The sequence below is a fragment of the Podarcis muralis genome, chromosome 7 (assembly GCF_964188315.1).
Source record: "Podarcis muralis chromosome 7, rPodMur119.hap1.1, whole genome shotgun sequence".
Taxonomy (NCBI): Eukaryota; Metazoa; Chordata; class Lepidosauria; order Squamata; family Lacertidae; genus Podarcis; species Podarcis muralis.
In genome coordinates this window covers 79,881,572-79,896,478 of record NC_135661.1, presented here as the reverse complement: position 1 = coordinate 79,896,478, position 14,907 = coordinate 79,881,572, and positions in this window count along the sequence as shown.

Here is a 14,907-nt window from a genome sequence, read left to right as displayed (position 1 = left end):
CCCCAGCGTAGAAGCATTGATCCTCATCATTTCTGCAGCTGACGGTCTTATTGCTCTCACACTCATCTGACAAGATGTTGATGCAACTCGGGCACTTCAGCCCATTGAGCTCCCTCGTCTCACTCTCAGGCACTGGAAAACAATCACCACACCACACCAACATTGCAATTAGTCAATGTATTTCTTTTGCAGATGCAAACCACAACTTGCTGTATGTGAGGGGTGGGAATTCTACTCCATCCAAGATGGATGCCTACCACCTTCTAGCACTTCTCCAAGCGGAGTGCTTCAGCCATGCTCCATTCATCCAGGGCTACATCAAGGCATGGTGCAAGAGATTTCTGACTGGGGCCACATTCACAGCATACATTTCAAGCAAAGGGATACCACTTTAAGCAATTGGGCTTAGCACTGAGCAGCATTGGGGGGCATTCTGAGAGACAAAATGGTAGCCACAGATGCACACAAACGATGATAAGATTCTACAAAATGGCCCTCTTCCCAAGAGCAGGAAAGAGAAAGAAAACTCTTAGTAGTTTTATACTTAAAAAATCACTTCTGGGGAAACATGTGCTTAGTTTTGGTAAAATAATGATTTCACCTAAGGAAAAATGGTAGCTAATAAGAACTATTGTATGGGTTTGTTTGCTAATCCATAGCTCTGTGAGAAGAATCGGGGTTTCCCAATTAACGCTCAGCACCCTTAAGAAATTACCACTCTCAGAATTCTTTGTCCTAGTGTTGTTATAGTGTTTACAATAAAAACATACACCAGGGTGTTGAGAATACTAAGGCGAACCACAAAACGGTGCCTCCTCCCAACAAGAAGGGAGGGGTTCTACATCAGGAACAAGGGATTGTGAACATCTACATCAGGAACAAGGGTGGGAGCAGACCAGAGTTCCAATCTGTACTTGAGCCACGAAACTTGCTGAGTGACCTGGGGCCAGACACTGCCCCTTAGCCTGACTTATTTCACATGGGTGTTTGAGGCTAAAATGGTGAGCAGGAGAGCCAGAAATGCCACCTCAAGCTCTTTGGACAAAAGAGTAGGGATGTAAATATCAGAAGCTGCTGCAGGAGAGGGACTGTGAGTAACATCACACAAGGAATGTTTCTAGGACCAAGGTAAAACTGTGAAGCTCCCTTGTAATTTTTGCTCATGAATGCTGCATGTTGTTCAAGTAATCTTGTTATTGATGCATGGTTTTTGGTTTTGTTCTATGTGCAATTTTTCTTTTACTATGCTATGTTATTAAATAATGCAGATATCCTCTTAGAAAGTCCTGTTCTGTTGGTGAAGGCAGAAGCCCACGTTGCAGATGTTTGTAGAAGGCCTGGCCAATCCAGAGGTATCATACTGCCTTCTCACTTGCTGGATCATCACCTTGTTGTGGTGAGTGGGCATCCACATTCCTATGACCCGTGTGAGCAAAGCCATCAGGAATCCTGTACTCCTAACAGGGTCACCCAAGGTGGTAAGGTCAAAGGGAAGGAGCTAGACAAAGAATGATCCAAAAAGTCCTCAACGGCAGAACAGGTGGATGATAACAAGCGGTGTGTTACAACGGCTGTGAAGGCAGATAAGGGCTGCAGCAGATAGGAATCTACCGGTTCATTGTGACTACTCATGCCATTGGAACAGAGCCCTACTGTGAATAATAATAATAATAATAATAATAATAATAATAATAATAATAATTTATTTGTACCCCGCCCATCTGGCTGGGTTTCCCCAGCCACTCTGGGCGGCTTCCACAGAGACCAAAAATACACTAAAATGTCACACATTAAAAACTTCCCTGAACAGGGCTGCCTTAAGATGTCTTCTGAATGTCAGGTAGTTGTTTATCCCTTTGATATCTGATGGGAGGGTGTTCCACAGGGCGGGTGCCACTACCAAGAAGGCCCTCTGCCTGGTTCCCTGTAGCTTTGCTTCTCGCAATGAGGAAACTGCCAGAAGGCCCTCGGCGCTGGACCTCAGCGTCCAGGCAGAACGATAGGGGTGGAGACACTCCTCCAGGTATACTGGGCTGAGGCCGTTTAGGGCTTTAAAGGTCAACACCAACACTTTGAATTGTGCTCGGAAACATACTGGGAACCAATGTAGGTCTTTCAAGACTGGTGTAATGTGGTCTCGGCAGCCACTCCCAGTCACCAGTCTAGCTGCCACATTCTGGATTAATTGCAGTTTCCGGATCACCTTCAAAGGTAGCCCGACATAGAGAGCATTGCAGTAGTCCAATGCTGTAGTCCAAGCGGGAGATAACTAGAGCATGCACCACTCTGGCGAGACAGTCCGCGGGCAGGTAGGGTCTCAGCCTGCGTACCAGGTGGAGTTGGTAGACAGCTGCCCTGGATACAGAATTGACCTGCGCATCCATGGACAGCTGTGAGTCTAAAATGACTCCCAGGCTGCACACCTGGTCTTTCATTTTCTGAATGCAGAACTGCCATCATTGCAAGAGAGCTGCAATGTTTTAACATCACTATTGCAGCGCTTCAAGAGACTCAAAGAGCAGGCGAGGGACAACTGAAGGAAGAAAAAGGAGACTACACTTTCTTCTGGAAAGGTCTATCTGAAGAAGAACTTCGGATACATGGAGTAGGCTTCGCTATCAAAAATGATCTTGTGAAGCTCCTGTCAGAAGTCCCTACCGGCATTAATGAGTGACTCTCAACCCTTCGAATAAAGCACACCAAAAACCAACAGGCTACTCTTATAAGCGCTTATGCACCAACACTGGATGCCAATGAAGACATTAAAGAAATTTTTTACTCTCAGCTGGATACCGTTCTATCAGAGATGCCTAAGGAAGATAAACTCATCCTCCTGATTTTAATGCAGGAGTTGGGCGAGATTTCAACCGGTGGCCTGGGACTATTGGGAAAGAAGGAATTGGCAACAGCAACCAGAACTGAATCTTACTTTTGACGATATGTGCAGCGCACAACCTTGTTACTACCAACACACCCTTTTGACAGAAAAATAAATTTAAAACTCCCTGGAGGCATCCTTGGTCAAACCACTGGCACCTCTTAGACCAGGGGTCAGCAACCTTTTTCAGCCATGGGCTGGTCCACCATCCCTCAGACCATTTGGTGGGCCAGACTATATTTTGAAAAAAAAATATGACCGAATTCCAACGCCCCACAAATAACCCAGAGATGCATTTTAAATGAAGGCATACATTCTGCTCATGCCAAAACACCAGGCAGGCCACACAAATAACCCAGAGATGCATTTTAAATAAAAGGACACATTCTACTCATGTAAAAACATGCTGATTCCTGGACCGTCCATGGGCCGGATTGAGAAGGTGATTGGGCCACATCCGGCCCATGGTCCTTAGGTTGCCTGCCGCTGTCTTAGACTATGTTATTGTCTGTGCTAAAGATCACTGTGATCTGCTCCTTACTAGAGCTATGACGAGTGCCGACAACTGCTGGACAGATCACTGACTAATACGCTCCACAATGGCTATCAATATTATACCTTAACGTAGGCTTCAAGGAAGGAAAACAAGGCACAAAATGAACACCCAAGGCCTACAAGATCCCATTAAGTGGGATTGCTTCCAAATGACTCTTAAGGGCCATCTGCTTTCAGAATTCCCAGATAACATCGAGGAACACTGGACCAAGCTAAAAACATCCATTATTGCAGCCTGTGAACAAGTTCACAAAGACCATCTATGGGCGAATAAATCATGGCATACGCCCCCTACGCTCAACAGATAGTATCACACCTCTAAAAGATAAAGAAGCTATTGCACTGTGCTGGAAAGAACATTACCGACATCTCCTTAACTGCAACTCCCCCGTAGCTGCTGAGGTCCTCTCACAAATTCTGCAAAAACAAGTTAGAGATGAGCTTGCAGGATCTCCAAATCTGGGAGAGTTGTGTACAGCTATTAACCACACGAAAAAGAAAAAAACCAGCAGACCTGAGGGGATACCTGCCAAAGTCTTCAAATTGGGTGGAATTGAACTTACACAACAACTTCACAAGCTCATCAAAAAAATCTGGGAGAGAGAAGAGATCCCAGCAGACTTTAGGGATGCCAAAATTATCTTTTTTTTAAAAAAAGGTGACAGAACTGATTGCAGAAACTATTGAGGCATCTCTCTAGTAGCTGCAGGTGGTAAAATTCTTGCAAGGATCTTAGCAAACCATCTCTTAACAATATCCGAGGTGACCGTTCCTGAATCCCAAAATGGTTTTCGGCCTTCTAGGGGGACAGTGGACATGATTTTCACTGCTCAACAGCTTCAAGAAAAATGCAGAGATCAACCGTATATGTCGTTTTTTGACCTAAGGCTTTCGACACTGTAAATCATAATGCCCTGTGGACTGTCCTTCTGAGAATTGGCTGCTCAGATAAATTTGTAAATATCATCCGACTCCTCCATGATAATATGACAGCAACAATCGCAGATAACAATGGCTCTCAAAGTGAACCATTCACAGTGGGATCAGGTGCTAAACAGGGTTGTGTTATTGCCCCAACTCTATTCATTGTTTTCATTGCCATGATCCTACAAATGATCGATAATTATCATTGTCGAAGGGAAACTCCCCACTGGAGTAGAAATCATATATTTTACAGAAGGAAAGTTCTTCAGTCTGAGCAGGCTGATAGTAAAGAGTAAGGTTACAGTAACTTCCATCATAGAGCTTCAGTATGCTAATGACAATGTAGTGTGTGCACGCTCACAGGATAACCTCCAAACCATCCTAAATATCTTCCCAGAAGCTTACGAAAGGTTTGGCCTGTCGCTCAACATCCAAAAAGACAAAGTACTGCACCAACAAGTACAAAATACTCCCTCTGCAGCTCCACAAATCCAACTCAACCGTGTAACGTTGGAAAATGTCAATCACTTCTCCTACCTAGACAGTTATCTTTCCATAAGGGCTAGCACTTATGCCGAAATCCAGCATCCCTGAGCTCTGCGAGTGCAGCTTTCTGTTGATTGAAGTGCAGAGTGTTTAAGGACCGGGACATTCACAGGGAAACCAACATGCTTGTTTACAAAGCTATTGTACTACCAACCTTACTGTATGCTTGTGAAACATGCTCCACTTATAAACACCATCTCCAACCCCTCGAAAGATTTCATCAACGGTGTCTCTGAAAATTTTTCCACATCACTTGGGAAGACAGCCGAACTTATATCAGTGTACTGGAAGAAGCAAATATCACCAGTATTGAAGCAATGATTCTTCAACATCATCTTCGTTGGACTGGTCATGTTGTGCAGATGCCTGATGATCGTCATCCAAAGTAACTACAGTGATGCCTCGCAAGACGAAATTAATTTGTTCCGCGAGTTTTGTCGTCTTGCGATTTTTTTCGTCTTGCGAAGCACAGTGTCGGGAAAGTTTTGGAAAAGCTTCAGAAATCACCAAAGTCTTCAAAAACCTCAAAAAAGGCTACCACACCGCGTGCTATGTGTTGCTCCTCGAAGTCAAGTCGCAACTGTATTAACGGTGTTAAGAAAAAGGAAACAAACTTGCAAGATGTCTTGTGAAGCAAGCCCATAGGGAAAATCGTCTTGCGAAGCAGCTCAAAAAACAAAAAAAACCCTTTCGTCTTGCGGGTTTTCCGTCTTGCGAGGCATTCGTCTTGCGAGGTACCACTGTACTCTATTCTGAACTTAAAAATGGAAAGCGTAATGCTGGTGGTCAACAAAAGAGGTTTAAAGACTTTCTGAAGGCAAATCTTTAAAAATGAAGTATAAACACTGACAACTGGGAAACACTGGCCTGCGAGCGCTTCAATTGGAGAACAGCCTTTACCAAAGGTGTCATGGGCTTTGAAGACACTCGAACTCAGGATGTAAGGGAGAAATGTGTTAAGAGGAAGGCATGCTTGGATATCCACACCGTGATCAACTCCCACCCAGAAACCAATGTCCCCACTGTGGAAGGATGTGTGGTTCCAGAATTGGCCTCCACAGTCACTTACGGACTCATTGTTAAAACCGTGTTTATGAAAGACAATCTTACTTGGCTACGAGTGATCGCCATAGAAGAAGAAGAACCATACTGCCTTACCAGTCTGTCCCACTAAAAATAGCTCTACAAATGCAAATGCATCAAAGAAAATGGGTCACTCTAGGTTTGAGGGCTAGAACTCTGGGAAATCAATGAGCCAGTGATGTGAAGTGGTTAGAGAGTTGGACTAGAATCTAGGAGACCAGGGTTCAAATTCCACTGTAGCCATGACACTTGCTGAGTGGCTTGGGACCAGGAACCATCGCTCAGCCTAACCTATTTCACTGGATATTTTGAGGCTAAAATGGTGAGCGGGAGCTCAAGCTTTTTGGAGGAAAGCATAGGATGTAAATACCAGAAGCTGCTGCAGGAGAGGAACTGTGTTTAGCATTATGGGAGGGGTGTTTCTAGGACTAAGGTAAAACTGTGATGCTCCCTTGTAATTTTTGCTAATAGATGCTGCATGTTCTTCAAGTAATCTTCTTATTGATATTTTGGGTTTTGTTCTATTAGTTCCCGCCACCCCCATACTATGGCTCCAATGCTTCCCCGCTGGTTCCCTCTGTCAGTGGCTCCTCCCTGTCCCACCAGTCTGAATCAGGTTTGAAATGTTCTTTCCTAGTGTCACCCTCAGGCACCTCCTGGAGCGACTGGCTGCCACCACTCCTCCTTGTCTAGCCAGTCCCTGACATCAGGATATTGCCAAAAACTTGTTTGTCTTTTTTGACCTCTCTCATTACTTAAGTTTTGTGAGATCATCTTTCCTGATGATGATACTTACTTTCGGGAGGTCCGCTGTTGCACATATCTGTTTTGCAGCAGGAGGCCTTGCTCTGGATGTACATTGATGAGGTTATGGAGGCACTGCCATAGCCTACATCACACAACTCTGTATCGATGCAGGACTTGAGAACCATTGTTGACCCCAAAAGTGCTATAAAAGAATTGGAAAAGGAAATAACTAGACTTGGAGATAGGGCTGGCCCACTTATGAGGAAAGGGTTGATGATCACCTTATGTTTGCTGATCCACAGGGGCAGGAGATCTGACCATCAAGAAAAGCATTGCCTGATGCTGCTGCCTTTGAAGCTGTGGTGTGATCCTTGGAGGCAAGATCTGTCACCTCCTTGTCAGTTCCTCTCCCCCATTTGAGCCACCCCATGTCCCTGTTTTTCGTGGCAGGGACCTTGGAGCTCCTTCCTTTTTCTTTTTCATATAATGTTTATTAAAATTTCTTTTTTCCTTTATAACAACCAAATAAAATTTCTTCATCACATATATCTTTGCTCAAATTGAGCTTTGACTTCCTCCTGTCCCCCTCCCTGACTTCCATATGCAATCACTTTTATCTTCACATCTCTAAATCACCCTATTTACTTTATCTCCATACTTAAAAGACTTACTTCTAATATTTATAAACAGGTATTAAATCAAAACCTGTCCTTTTCAAACAGTTCATTGCGCTGGTTTCGGATTCCCCCCATCAGTCTCGCCAGCTCGGCATATTCATCCTTGTCTGGCATTCTTCCAACGTTGGAAGTTCCTACTGCTTCCATTTCTGGGCTAAATGTATCCTTTCTGCCATGGTAGCATACATAAATATATTTATGTCTTTTTGGGGGGAATTTCTTCACCTATGATGGCTAATAAAAAAGCCTCTGGTTTTTTTTACTAAAAGTATTTTATATATCATATCACAGTAGACTTTAATTTTAGGACACGTCCACCACATTTGAAAGAAATTCCCTTCCTTCTTACAGTTCCAAAATACCTTATCTTAAGTTCTATACATTTTAGCAAATACCACCTTGGAGCTCCTTTCTGAGGCTCCCTCCGCCTCGCTGGTGCCCGTGCAGGCACACTGCCTCTTTCCTTGTGGGGGTGGTCATTCACAAAGCGCAGGCTGCAAAGCCACCCTACCTATCCCTTGCAGGGCTGCATGCACTGCCTGGCTGCCTTTGACTGGCAGAGTGGCTTCCGTCTTTCCTCCTGTGCTGAAAAAGGCAGCCAGGTGGCAGCCAAGGTTGTCTCCGCCCGGAGCCTGTACTCCAATGTTGACTCACACAAGGTGGGGGCTCCTTCAAACTTCTCCATTGAGAGGTGGGCAGCCGTGCCCCCTCAACAGGAAAGGGTCACATGGCTCGCATTTCCCCTGCTTAGCAGCTGAGATACCACTCCTACTTGTGTGCAAGCAGGAGCGGGGGTGGGGCACTTGCAGCTAGGGAGGGGGAGCACTTTAACAGAGCCCCCGCCCCACGACTTGCTCATGTGAGCCAGTGGCAGGTTAGGGTTTCCGCAAAACTGCTTGGCTGAGGCGAGGGCAGCGGTGTGCTCTTAACCCAAGCAGTTTAAGGAGGGAGGGAGGGAGGGAGGAACAAGCTGTATAAGCCTTGTCCATGCAGCTTGTTTCTCCCACTGCAGGTATATGGGACAGACCACGATGGTGATTTCACTCAGTGATATATCGTTGATGAAACTGCTACCCCTCCTGAGTCCCTCTGCCTCCAGCTCCAGGCTGCAGCTTGTTTTCTTTTTCCTCAGTGTACTGGGTGCTGGAGGCAGAGGGAATCAGGATAGGCAGGGTTTCCCCCACCGATTTACTGCTGAGTGAATCTGTCATCACGGTCTGCCCCTCATACCGGTCCTGGGGTGATATATCAATAAATCGCCCAGGCCTAATCTTCAGTCACCCTTTGTTTCCTTTCTGTGCGGTGGGGAACATTTCATGGTTTGACTCAGGTATCCAATTGTCTTGAGCAGGCCCTGCTAGGAGCAGAAAGAGATTTCTCCAGTTTTATCTATTTGTTGAATGTGAGTCAGGAATGGAGAACATTTGGCCCTCCAGAGGTTTCTACCACCCTTTTCCTTATTGAGTGGGACCAGTTCAGGAGGCTTCATGGGAAGCAATTAATGAATGAAATAAGTTTTGTGGCTGACAGAGTAGATAAAAATCAATTTTAAAAATCAAAATAATCAGATTTTTAAATTTAAATTAGATTTTTTTTATTTAAATCAGATTTTTTAAATTTAAATTGTGTTTTTGTAAAAATGATTTTGGAGGATCCTCCCCCCCAGATAGTTTTCTATTTAAGTTATATTATAGTCCAAAGACCATCCTCATCAGGAAATAAGGATTTGTTTTAAGCTTTTCATGTGTGCTATAACTCCCCCTAAGGTTTTTCTAAAAAAAAGTTTAATCACATCAGTTAACAAACATTGATACATATGCTATAATGTTATTGTTTTAGTTAAATAAATTATTTAAATTATTATTAATGAAATGATTATTTTTTCTCCTTCCAATAAAATACAGCAGAAAAGAAGTCCAAATATAAACAGTTAATTTATTAAACCTCACAAAAATTTCATAATTATTTGGCAATGTTTTTCTAATAGTATAACCAAATCAGTAATTATTGATATACGGTAACTTTAAAAACTACTCTGAAAATTTATTATTCCAAAAACAAAACCTTCATCTAGTGGTAAATATTAAGATTACACCAGCAAAAAATGAGTCTTTATGTAAAAAAATGTTTTAAATCGAGTTTTACTGACTAGTGATTTAAATTGTGATTTAAATCAAATCCACCCTATAACTGGACCAATGAGAGTTGATGATGGAGCTCATAAAGGGAGCATGTACCACAGGCAATTAGGAAGGGGCAATATGTCAGTATCAATTTCTCTTGGTTTCTTATTTGAAGTTCATTCCCCCACATTTTCATATCAGTTTCCAACTCCCCCCCACCCCCCATCAACATTTAGTGTGAATGTTATTTTTACTCTTAGGCCCTATCTGCAGGGTCATACTGATTTAAGCAGTCATGGTTTCCCCCATGGGGTGGGGGTATGTTTGTTGACCATATTGGCTGTGAATCCTGGCGGACTAGCTCTCTGCCTTGCAGGTCATTTTTCACTTGGCCTGGGAGATGGGAACCACACAGACTGACTCCAACTACAAAAGCTGAGGCTGCAGAACCGACACTTGGGTTGGGGTATTGTTTGGCTTGTTTTGTTGCTGTTACTGATATCCATCTTTTCTATCTTTATTTTTAGCTCTTCTTATGAATTAGGTGACTGTTGCTTGATTTTGTTGTAGGTTCTTATATGCACACTTTACCCTAGTATGTGCATCTGTCTATTGATTACATGGCTGGACAACTGAATTGCAAAAATGGAAGAAGGGCAGATTCTGAAGGATGGCTTTGTTTTGCTCTGCCAATTGAGTAAACACACCTTTAAATATGAACTGACTTTAATTTCTTCCCTGCTCCTACAGGCAATGCAGAACCTAGAACACTACTTTATGAAAAGTCTTGTTCAGTGGCTTGTGGCTAAGATATGGCCTTAGAAAATGAGTCGGGGGGTTTACGTTTTGGTGATCAAAGAGGTTGAAAGTTCTTCTCACTTACACAGTTTGCCAACTCCAAGGGTAGACATGCAGGACTGGTCCCTGGAATCGTCACACTCCTCAGTGGTGGCATTTCTGCAATCTTTTCCTTGACCGAAACAAGACTCACATGTCAGAGTTGCCACTGCAGACAGGGGGAAAATGGGTTTAGAAAACTTTAGTAACTGTGTAGGAAGAATAGGTCTGCGTCAAGGTACATGAACACAACCCTTTCTGCTACAAACTCCATCTTACGAGAGGCAGCAAAGGCCACCGACTTGGATAGCTTCAAAAGCGGACTGGATAAATTCATGTTTACCATTCGCAATTGATATATTTTTTCTGCAACATTGGAGGCACTATTTGAATACTAGTTTCTGCAAACTAGTATATATTCCTTCTGTAGTTCTTAAACTCTGTGAATGGGGGTGGGCCTTGCATAGACCAGAGAATGATTGTCGAAGATGACTCCTGCAGTCTGAGGGAGAGGACCAGTAGAGAAGGTATGAGGAAACCTTTAACCCTCCCGAAGTTGTTGCGCTACAACTCCCATCAGCACCAGCAAACATGACAGACTCTTGTAAGCACATCTGGTACCCCTGGAACCTGACTCCACTGAGAGATTGGGGTGGTGTGTAACACCAGCAAACTAAACGATTTCATGGGGGGGGGGGCAGGATAATTCCGCTCCGAAATAGGAGAAGAATTGTGCCTATAAATTGTCTCCTATCCTATCATAAGTTTCTACAAATGTAAGCAACTTACTCTTTGCTTTAAATCAGGCATGGCCAAAGTCCATTTCAGGGGCCCACTGGTCGGTTTAATCCGGCCCCTGTGGCAGTTTATTTTCCTGGGGTAAAATCCTGAAAAAACCTCAACAACTTCAGTCCTAAAAATGCTCAAAAACTTTGGTCGGCCTTTGGTCAGCCCCCACGGCTTTTGTCTTCATCAAATCTGGCCCTCTTTGAAAAAAGTTTGGACACCACTGCTTTAAATTTAAGCTAGGACTCTGGTTTATTGAAGAGTGAACTACTGTCTCTTTTGCTCCCCCAATGTACTTGGGGATGCCACACCTCTGTATGCATTTGGTAAAATAAAGATTTAATATTGAGAACAAAGTTTCAGGAAGAAGGGGCAGAATTTGAGTGGATGATGAGGAAAGCAAACAGGAAAAAAGTTCAAGAAACATACTCTTTGTTGTAGATGAAACCTAGGATTCTGGTTTATCCAAGAGTGGGCAACTGCCCCCATTACTCCCCCAATGGACTTGGGGATACTGCACCTCTCAGTATGGATTTGGTTAAATAAAAACAAACATTGGGAAGAAACTATCTATGATTGAGGATCCCTTGCAGCTTGACCATATGCTTTATTCCTCTCCGTTTCAAAGGAACCACAAGTCCTTCTTCCCTTCCTCTCCTGCTTTAATGGCTGATCCCCCACTTAGTTCCTTCCTGGAAAAAGGATGATCAGCACAGCGGCTGTGGTTCTGCTCACCTGGAGGAAGCAGGGTCAAGAGGAGGCAGGAGATCAGGAGTGTCTTCATCATTCTAGAGAGCTGAAGAGCCAGGAAGGCGTTCGAGAGCAGCACTGGGCTGAGCAAGGAACTGATGCATGAAGAGGCTTAGTTGGAGGAATTTATAGGAGATTACAAGAAGCACTTTTGCAGTACCCAGGAACAATGGGTTCAGGACAGTGTCCCAAATTTTTAGAAGTCTAATCATGCTATACTATAATTTAAAGCACAGTGTTGAAAACCAATTAAATCTCTTCCCCCTTCCAATAACTCCAAGGACACGTCCCTCCTAATCTGTGCCAGCGTCAATTTCACCATCCTGGATGTGGGGAAACGAGTCCCATCAGGTTACAGCACTGAAATTGGATTAGGTTTCTTTTTGGCGAAATTAATTTTAAGGGAGTTGGTATCACAATATGTCATGAGCCCTCTGAGTGTGTTGTTTAAGCCCAGCTTGGTTAATGACAGTAGCACCATGTCGTCCGCATAGAGTAATATGGGGATCTTGAGCTGTTGTAAGGAGGGGGCAGATTGATTTAGGGCCTTCATAGTTGTAACGATGTCATTGATATAGAAATTGAACAGAAAAGGGGCCAAGAGGCAACCCTGTTTGACCCCTTTATTCAGAGGGAAAGAATCAGACAGAGCTCCCAGAGGGCCGAATTTTACTCTGGCCAATATGTCATTATGAATTTCCATAAGAAGGAGGAGGAGTCTCTTATCTATGTTGGTGTAACTAAGCTTCTGCCATAGCCTATCTCTGGGAATGGAGTCAAAGGCGGAGGTCAGGTCCACAAAGGCCGCGTGTGGTTTGCAGTTGAACCTGTTTAGGTATTTATCAATCAGGGTAAGTAGAACAAGACATTGGCCAGATGTGCTGTGACCTTTACGGAAGCCAGCCTGTTCCGGATGGAATAGCTTTGTTTCTTCTGCCCACTCGATTAATTTCTCTAGCAAGAATCTAGAGTAAACCTTGTATGAAATGTCCAACAGGCTGATAGGTCGGTAGTTACGCGGATCTTGTGGGTCCCCCTTTTTATGTATTGGGATGACTATGCTCTGTTTCCAGTTAGGTGGAATCTTAAGAGTAGCATTAATGGTGGTAAAGAGAGATGCTAAGATAGGGGCCCACCACGACTGGTTCGATAAGAATACCTCAGGTGGTATCATATCCTCCCCCGGGGATTTATCCCCTGATAGCATGCTAATTAGTTGTGTACATCTCTCTGGGGAGACTGGCTCCCAGGTGGGCAAGGCAGATGCTGGAAGAGTGGTGACTACATTTACGTCGGAATCTGGGGCGGAATACAGCTGAGCAAAGTGAGAGTGCCAGCTGGCTGCTGTGATGTTATTAACAATGAATGAGGGGGGTCTTAAACCTGCATTAATTAAATTCCAAAATTTCTTGTCGTCACGGGTTTTAATGGCCACTGACAGAGCCATCCAGCGTTCTTTCGCAAAGAGCAATTTCTTATGTTGGAGCAGCTTCTTGTAGTATGAACGAAATTGGGCTAACTCCCTGATTTTGCTCTGAGTGCTGTCTGGTTTCATGTCAGACTGAAGAAATCTAAGCCTACTTCTGCACTGTTTGCATTCTTGGTCGAACCAAGTTTGATTCTTCCAGGTTAGAATCGCACGGGAAGGTTTCGTAAGTGAAGGGAGCAAGTAGGCTAGAATTTGCTGGAAAATTGAGAAATGATTCACATTCATTGTTAACAGCTGAGCTTTCAGGGCTAGGATCTCAGGGGAATTTAGGAGGACTTTTATGTCTTGATCCAGGTAGATGTCCCACTTCTTACGTCCGGGGGCCAAGGTCAGTGAATCCTGGAGGTGTGGTGAGCTGGGAGGCCCCAGCTGTGTGTGGTGGAAGGAGATGGCAATTGGAAGGTGGTCACTTTCGGTTCTGTTGAGGATTAGGTTTCTGGAGGCCAAGGTGGTTTCCCTGACAGCATGAACATTTTTGAAAGGGGGACAAATGTCTGTCCACAGTTTCCCTTGTGGTACAGTAATAAAATGCACACTGACCCGGATCCCCTCACTCTCATTAAATGCAGTTGCATTTGGGGCAAATCAATCTCTCCCCCCTTCCCAGAGCTCCAAGGACATTTCCCCCCTTTAACCTGTGGCACCCTCAATTTCACCACCCAGGAAGTGAAGCCCCATCAGGTTACACCAGAATTCAAAGCTCAGCAGTGAAATTGGATTAGATTTCCAGAAGTCCAGGCAATTTTGCCAGATTTCTCTGATAGTCAGAATCACAAATTTATTTATTTTTGGTAAGGGGAGACAAGTGTCTGTCCAGTTTCCTTTGTTGTACAGTAATAAAAGGCACAGTGACTCATGATCTAGATTTCCTCTGTCCCATTAAATGCACTTGTTTGGGGTACAGAATTGGTCAACTTGCTATTTAAAATAAGTTGGTTAGAGTTAAGAGAGTCCCATGGACTGCAAAAAGATCAAACCTATCCATTCTGAAGAAATCAGCCCTGAGTGCTCACTGGAAGGACAGATCATGAAGCTGAGGCTGCAATACTTTGGCCACCTCATGAGAAGAGAAGGCTCCCTGGAAAAGGCTCTGATGCTGGGAAAGATTGAGGGCAGAAGGAGAAGGGGACGACAGAGGACGAGATGGTTGGATAGTGTTCTCGAAGCTACCAGCATGAGTTTGACCAAACTGTTGGAGGCAGTGGATGAGAGGAGTGCCTGGGGTGCTCTGGTCTAGGGGGGTCACGAAGAGTCAGACACGACTAAACAACAACAGAGTTAAGAGCAGGTGGGGGGGGGGATTGCAGGTCTGTGTCCAGAGGAGCTTGCAGATTTTAGGGACTATATTTTACTGGGGCTGGATATACACAAGCACAGCTCCAAGTCCTTTGCTTTTGTTTCACTTGTGATGCTGATAAAAGTCAAAGACAGTGTGAATGATGTGGATTTGGCATTTGGACAATGAGAGAGGGAGAGTGGCAGCATCAAATATATAAGAATGTACCCCAAAAA